Source organism: Dendropsophus ebraccatus, chromosome 8, assembly GCF_027789765.1.
Source record: "Dendropsophus ebraccatus isolate aDenEbr1 chromosome 8, aDenEbr1.pat, whole genome shotgun sequence".
NCBI lineage: Eukaryota > Metazoa > Chordata > Amphibia > Anura > Hylidae > Dendropsophus > Dendropsophus ebraccatus.
Genome location: NC_091461.1, coordinates 1,792,959 through 1,800,102, shown reverse-complemented (window position 1 = coordinate 1,800,102; position 7,144 = coordinate 1,792,959).

Here is a 7,144-nt window from a genome sequence, read left to right as displayed (position 1 = left end):
TCTCCTGTGTGCCGCCTCCTCTGTCTGTCCCCCGGATCTCCTGTGTGCCGCCTCCTCTGTCCCCTCCCTCCCGGATCTCCTGTGTGCCGCCTCCTCTGTCCCCTCCCTCCCGGATCTCCTGTGTGCCGCCTCCTCTGTCCCCTCCCTCCCCGGATCTCCTGTGTGCCGCCTCCTCTGTCCCCTCCCTCCCCTGATCTCCTATGTGCCGCCTCCTCTGTCTGTCCCCCGGATCTCCTGTGTGCCGCCTCCTCTGTCTCCCCCCTCCCGGATCTCCTGTGTGCCGCCTCCTCTGTCTCCCCCCCTCCCGGATCTCCTGTGTGCCGCCTCCTCTGTCTCCCCCCTCCCGGATCTCCTGCGTGCCGCCTCCTCTGTCTCCCCCCTCCCGGATCTCCTGCGTGCCGCCTCCTCTGTCCCCTCCCTCCCCGGATCTCCTGTGTGCCGCCTCCTCTATCTCCCCCCTCCCGGATCTCCTGCGTGCCGCCTCCTCTATCTCCCCCCTCCCGGATCTCCTGTGTGCCGCCTCCTCTGTCTCCCCCCCCCCCCCCCCCCTCCCGGATCTACTGTGTGCCGCCTCCTCTGTCTCCCCCCTCCCGGATCTCCTGTGTGCCGCCTCCTATGTCTCCCCCCCCCCCCCCCCCTCCCGATCTCCTGTGTGCCGCCTCCTCTGTCTCCCCCCTCCCGGATCTCCTGCGTGCCGCCTCCTCTGTCTCCCCCCCCCTCCCGGATCTCCTGCGTGCCGCCTCCTCTGTCTCCCCCCTCCCGGATCTCCTGCGTGCCGCCTCCTCTATCTCCCCCCTCCCGGATCTCCTGTGTGCCGCCTCCTCTGTCTGTCCCCCGGATCTCCTGTGTGCCGCCTCCTCTGTCTCCCCCCCCCTCCCGGATCTCCTGTGTGCCGCCTCCTCTGTCTCCCCCCCCCTCCCGGATCTCCTGTGTGCCGCCTCCTCTGTCTCCCCCCTCCCGGATCTCCTGCGTGCCGCCTCCTCTATCTCCCCCCTCCCGGATCTCCTGTGTGCCGCCTCCTCTATCTCCCCCCTCCCGGATCTCCTGTGTGCCGCCTCCTCTGTCTCCCCCCCTCCCTCCCCGGATCTCCTGTGTGCCGCCTCCTCTATCTCCCCCCTCCCGGATCTCCTGTGTGCCGCCTCCTCTGTCTCCCCCCCCTCCCGGATCTCCTGTGTGCCGCCTCCTCTGTCTCCCCCCCCCCCCCCCCCCTCCCGGATCTCCTGGGTGCCGCCTCCTCTGTCTCCCCCCCCCCTCCCGGATCTCCTGCGTGCCGCCTCCTCTGTCTCCCCCCTCCCGGATCTCCTGTGTGCCGCCTCCTCTGTCTCCCCCCCCCCTCCCGGATCTCCTGTGTGCCGCCTCCTCTGTCTCCCCCCCCCCCCCCCCCCCCCCTCCCGGATCTCCTGCGTGCCGCCTCCTCTGTCTCCCCCCCCTCCCGGATCTCCTGTGTGCCGCCTCCTCTGTCTCCCCCCTCCCGGATCTCCTGCGTGCCGCCTCCTCTGTCTCCCCCCCCTCCCGGATCTCCTGCGTGCCGCCTCCTCTGTCTCCCCCCTCCCGGATCTCCTGCGTGCCGCCTCCTCTGTCTCCCCCCTCCCGGATCTCCTGTGTGCCGCCTCCTCTGTCTGTCCCCCGGATCTCCTGTGTGCCGCCTCCTCTGTCTTCCCCCCCCCTCCCGGATCTCCTGTGTGCCGCCTCCTCTGTCTCCCCCCCCCTCCCGGATCTCCTGTGTGCCGCCTCCTCTGTCTCCCCCCCCTCCCGGATCTCCTGCGTGCCGCCTCCTCTGTCTCCCCCCCCCCCCCTCCCGGATCTCCTGCGTGCCGCCTCCTCTGTCTCCCCCCCTCCCGGATCTCCTGCGTGCCGCCTCCTCTATCTCCCCCCTCCCGGATCTCCTGTGTGCCGCCTCCTCTGTCTCCCCCCCCCCCCCCCCCCCCCCTCCCGGATCTCCTGTGTGCCGCCTCCTCTGTCTCCCCCCCCCTCCCGGATCTCCTGTGTGCCGCCTCCTCTGTCTCCCCCCTCCCGGATCTCCTGTGTGCCGCCTCCTCTGTCTCCCCCCTCCCGGATCTCCTGTGTGCCGCCTCCTCTGTCTCCCCCCCCCCCCCCCCTCCCGGATCTCCTGCGTGCCGCCTCCTCTGTCTAAGCCCCCCCCCCCCTCCCGGATCTCCTGCGTGCCGCCTCCTCTGTCTCCCCCCCCCTCCCGGATCTCCTGTGTGCCGCCTCCTCTGTCTCCCCCCCCCCCTCCCGGATCTCCTGCGTGCCGCCTCCTCTGTCTCCCCCCTCCCGGATCTCCTGCGTGCCGCCTCCTCTATCTCCCCCCTCCCGGATCTCCTGCGTGCCGCCTCCTCTATCTCCCCCCTCCCGGATCTCCTGTGTGCCGCCTCCTCTGTCTCCCCCCCCCCCCCCCCCCCTCCCGGATCTCCTGTGTGCCGCCTCCTCTGTCTCCCCCCCCTCCCGGATCTCCTGCGTGCCGCCTCCTCTGTCTCCCCCCTCCCGGATCTCCTGTGTGCCGCCTCCTCTGTCTCCCCCCCCTCCCGGATCTCCTGTGTGCCGCCTCCTCTGTCTCCCCCCTCCCGGATCTCCTGCGTGCCGCCTCCTCTATCTCCCCCCTCCCGGATCTCCTGTGTGCCGCCTCCTCTGTCTGTCCCCCGGATCTCCTGCGTGCCGCCTCCTCTGTCTCCCCCCTCCCGGATCTCCTGCGTGCCGCCTCCTCTGTCTCCCCCCCCCCCCCCCCCTCCCGGATCTCCTGTGTGCCGCCTCCTCTGTCTCCCCCCTCCCGGATCTCCTGTGTGCCGCCTCCTCTGTCTCCCCCCCCCCTCCCGGATCTCCTGCGTGCCGCCTCCTCTGTCTCCCCCCCCCTCCCGGATCTCCTGTGTGCCGCCTCCTCTGTCTCCCCCCCCCCCCCCCCCCCTCCCGGATCTCCTGCGTGCCGCCTCCTCTGTCTCCCCCCCCCTCCCGGATCTCCTGTGTGCCGCCTCCTCTGTCTCCCCCCCCCCCCCCCCCTCCCGGATCTCCTGTGTGCCGCCTCCTCTGTCTCCTCCCTCCCCTGATCTCCTGTGTGCTGCCTCCTCTGTCTCCTCCCTCCCCTGATCTCCTGTGTGCCGCCTCCTCTGTCTCCTCCCTCCCCTGATCTCCTGTGTGCCGCCTCCTCTGTCTCCTCCCTCCCCTGATCTCCTGTGTGCCGCCTCCTCTGTCTCCTCCTTTTCTTTCTTTACGGAATAGTCCATTCCCCCCCCCCACCTGTAGAGATGTCCTGCGAGTCTTGTGATGGGTGTTGCCTCTTGGAGTGCACCGCTTGAGGCAGATCAGTGCCCCCTCTGCCCCGTACTAAGGGATGGATGAGGAGAACCCTCTCGGCCTAAGGGATCTGCGTTCTCAACATCTACCTGAGCATCTGACTCTCCTCCACATAATTGCTTACCCTGTGTGTAGGGCCCCTATCACATCTCCAGGGCCCCTGATCTGAATTGGTGCGCCCCTCGGCAGTGCCCACGCCCCTGGCACCAAATGAATTGTGACCATTTCACCTGGAGCTCCATATAACAGGTAGTGATGTGTGACACACAGAGTAGTAGCAGCCGAGGGTTACCATTCTATGTTCTATCATCTGCAGCTCATGGGGGTCAGTGGTGTGTAGCAGACAGCAGGGGCGATGCCAGACATTCTCCAGTGCAGGCAGCGTGGTACAGAGACCCTGCCTGTGCTGGATGTGCCCTGTAGCCTCTACCTGTATGTTTGCCACACGCAGATGAAAGATGGAGAGGCTGCGGGGCACATCCGGTGCAGTCAGGGTCTCTGTACCACGCCGCCTGCACCAGAAGAGGGAGCGCTGCCAGGGAACGGGCGTCGGGTGAGTTGATGATTTGTTTTTACACTAGAGCAACTGCTCAGAAGGAACGCTGTATACTGCGGGGAGGGGGATATCAGGGCTTTAGGAGAGGAGGTTGCGTTAAAAAAAGACAAACAAAAAAAAAACCACTAAATGGGAACTACATGGGGGGGCATCTATAATAGGGAGAGTACACAGGTGGGGGGACATCTACAATAAGGGGACTACACAGGAGGAGGTCCATCTATAATATAGGAACTATACAGGAGGGGGCCATCTACAATTGGGGGACTATACAGGAGGGGCTCTAGCTGGTATTAGACGGATCTTGCATGGCCAGAGCATAGGTGTATTTGTCTTTTTTTTTTTTTTTTCTGTATACAGGAGGGGGCCCATCTACAGTAGGGGGACTATACAGGAGGGGGCCATCTACAATTGGGGGACTATACAGGAGGGGGCCATCTACAATTGGGGGACTATACAGGAGGGGGCCATCTACAATTGGGGGACTATACAGGAGGGGGCCATCTACAATTGGGGGACTAAACAGGAGGGGGCTCATCTATAATAGGGGGATTACACGGGGAGGGAGGGGGGAGGACAGCCAGGGTCCAGGGCACGTTTTAGAGTGCCTGATTTGGGACACTATTAGGAGGAATTACCTACTATACATGGGACAGTAGGGAGGGATTACTTACTATATGGGACAGTATAGGGAGGGAATACCTACTATATGGGACAGTATTGGGAGGGATTACCTACTATATGGGACAGTATTGGGAGGGATTACCTACTATATGGGACAGTAGTGTGGTGCCCGTGTGTGGACGACCGGTCACTTGCCAGATGATGCTGTGTGACCACACTACGGTGGTGGTTGGTCGAGATATAACACAACCAGGTGGTAGATTGTCATGATGCCAGTGCCTGATGGGTACACAGGTATGGTGGCACACCTGCTTTTAGTTTAGGGTGGAGAGCTATACCCTTTCCCCTGTGGTCGGTGACCTGTTACCATAATTTAAGTGTAATTTCTACTTACGTAAATTCTTTCCTGTAGTCCTGAGCAGCAGCACCAATGGGGAAGATTCCAATCATAGGACAGATGATATCAATAAAGGCTTATTAGGAGGTACTATATAACTCCCCTACTACCTCTCCTCAGTGTGTAATTCTAACGATTGCCAGAGAATATATCTTAAGAAAAATTTGTAGGGAGGGTAGTCCGTGCTGCTGCCTCGGACTACAGGAAAGAGAATTTACATAAGTAGAAATTACAATTTCCCTTAGTCCCCAGCAGCAGCACCAATGGGGACTTGGCAAGAATTTATTCAGGGTGGGTAGAACTCAGCACCGCTTTGCCAAAGTTGGGCTGCATTCCCACATTCCGTGATACTGACGGATCACGGACGTGGAATGCATGTACCGGAGTCCCCCCGTGCCCTCTGTAATTAGATGCTGGGAGCGGGGGAGACTGTATTCATAAGCGCCGCGCTGTAATGAATCAGCCATGCGGTGCTGTTACGCTTATGAATACAGTCTCCCCCGCTCCCAGCATCTAATTACAGATGCTGTCCGGGCGCGGGGGGACTCCGGTACATGCATAAGCCTAAGGCTGCTCCGAGGATCTAGCGTCCAGGTGATTTGCGATTGTATTCGAGGAACTCCATCATGCTGTCTTGCAGATTTGTTCATTGGGAACACAGTTCTTTTCAGCCCATGATGCTGAAACTGCACATGTCGAATGAGCTTTAATGGAGCTTGGTACTTAAAGTCCAGCCTCTTTGTAGCATAGGGTTATAGTTTCCCTCATCCATCTGGACAGGGTGGCCTTGGATGCTTTTGTTCCCTTGTTCCTTCCTGAAAAAGATAAGAATTGGTACGATCATTATAGATACGTAGTGCTCCTCCAACATCAATGGAATGCCATCTTGATTTCTCCTCACTGGAAGGGTCCAGAAAGAACACGGGCAGTTCAGTTAGCTGATTTACGTTGCTGAAGGAAGGGACTTTAGGAGTAAAGTCCGGTAGTGTCCTGAGCAGAACCTTGTCCTGCAGGAATATCGTGTAAGGCTCTGATGCTGCCAACTCACTGATCCTCTTAGCCAAGGTGATTGCTACGAGAAAACATACTTTGAGTGTCATGAACTTTAGGTCCACAGAACTTAACGGCTCAAAAGGGGTTTTGCAGAGATGGTCAAGACTACATTTAAATCCCACTTTGGAATAGGATCTGAAATGGTAGGCCTCAATCTTGAGGTTGCATTTAAGAATCTCTGTATCAGGGTGTCATGAGACAACCTTATGCCTAATAGTGCTGATAAGGCAGATACATGTACTCTGAGTGCCAGGTTTTAACCCCATTTCAAATCTCTCCTGTAAAAATACTAGATTAATCTGGGTAGAAGATGAGAATGTCAGTAACCCTTTCTTCTCACACCATGTGTGAAAAGCTCTCTTAACCCGCATATAGGTCTTGTTAGTGGATGCTGACCTGGATTGGAGAAGGGTATTTATTACCGCGTCAGATAGACCTGACCCCATTAGTAGGGGGCGATCAATTTCTAGGCCGTTAGTTGGAGACATGCTAGGTCCTGGCAAAACTGACTGACTGTTCTGGGACAGTAGGTGAGGATTTCGTGGCACTTTCCAGAATTCCCCCCGGCCATGTTCATTAACAGAGAGAACCAGGCTCTCCTAGGCCAAAAGGGACCCACGAATATTACTGATACTTGGTCCAGCCTCACCTTCTTTAATGCCTTCGGTATCATTGGGATGGGCGGAAAAACATATCCCAGGCTGAATTCCCACCGGAAGGATAGGGCGTCCAGTTGCCATGGTCTGTCTGACCTGCAAAGGGAGCAAAATCTGGTTACTTTTGCACTGTCCATGGTGGCCATTAGGTCCACCTCTGGAAATCCTCATCTGTGTGTTATCTGGAGAAAAATGTTGTGGTTCAATGACCATTCTCCAGGTATTGGCATGTCCCGGCTCAACCTGTCTGCCAGAGTGTTTTGACATCCCCTGATGTGGGCTGCTGTGAACTGAAAAACCTCCCCGCTTCTAATAGATGGTGGTTAGAGTACCCCCTTGACGGTTCAGATAAGTGACCGTGGTCATGTTGTCTGACATGATCTTCACTGATTTGTCTAGAATCTGTGGACTGAATGCCAGAAGAGCGCTGCAGACTGCTCTTAGCTCTCTCATATTGGAGGAGAGAACCTTCTCTGTAGGAGACCATGTCCCCTTCTTCCACAGACCTTTCATGTGAGCCCCTCCATCCTGAGGTTGAGGCATCGGTGGTTATCACCACCCATTCTGGAA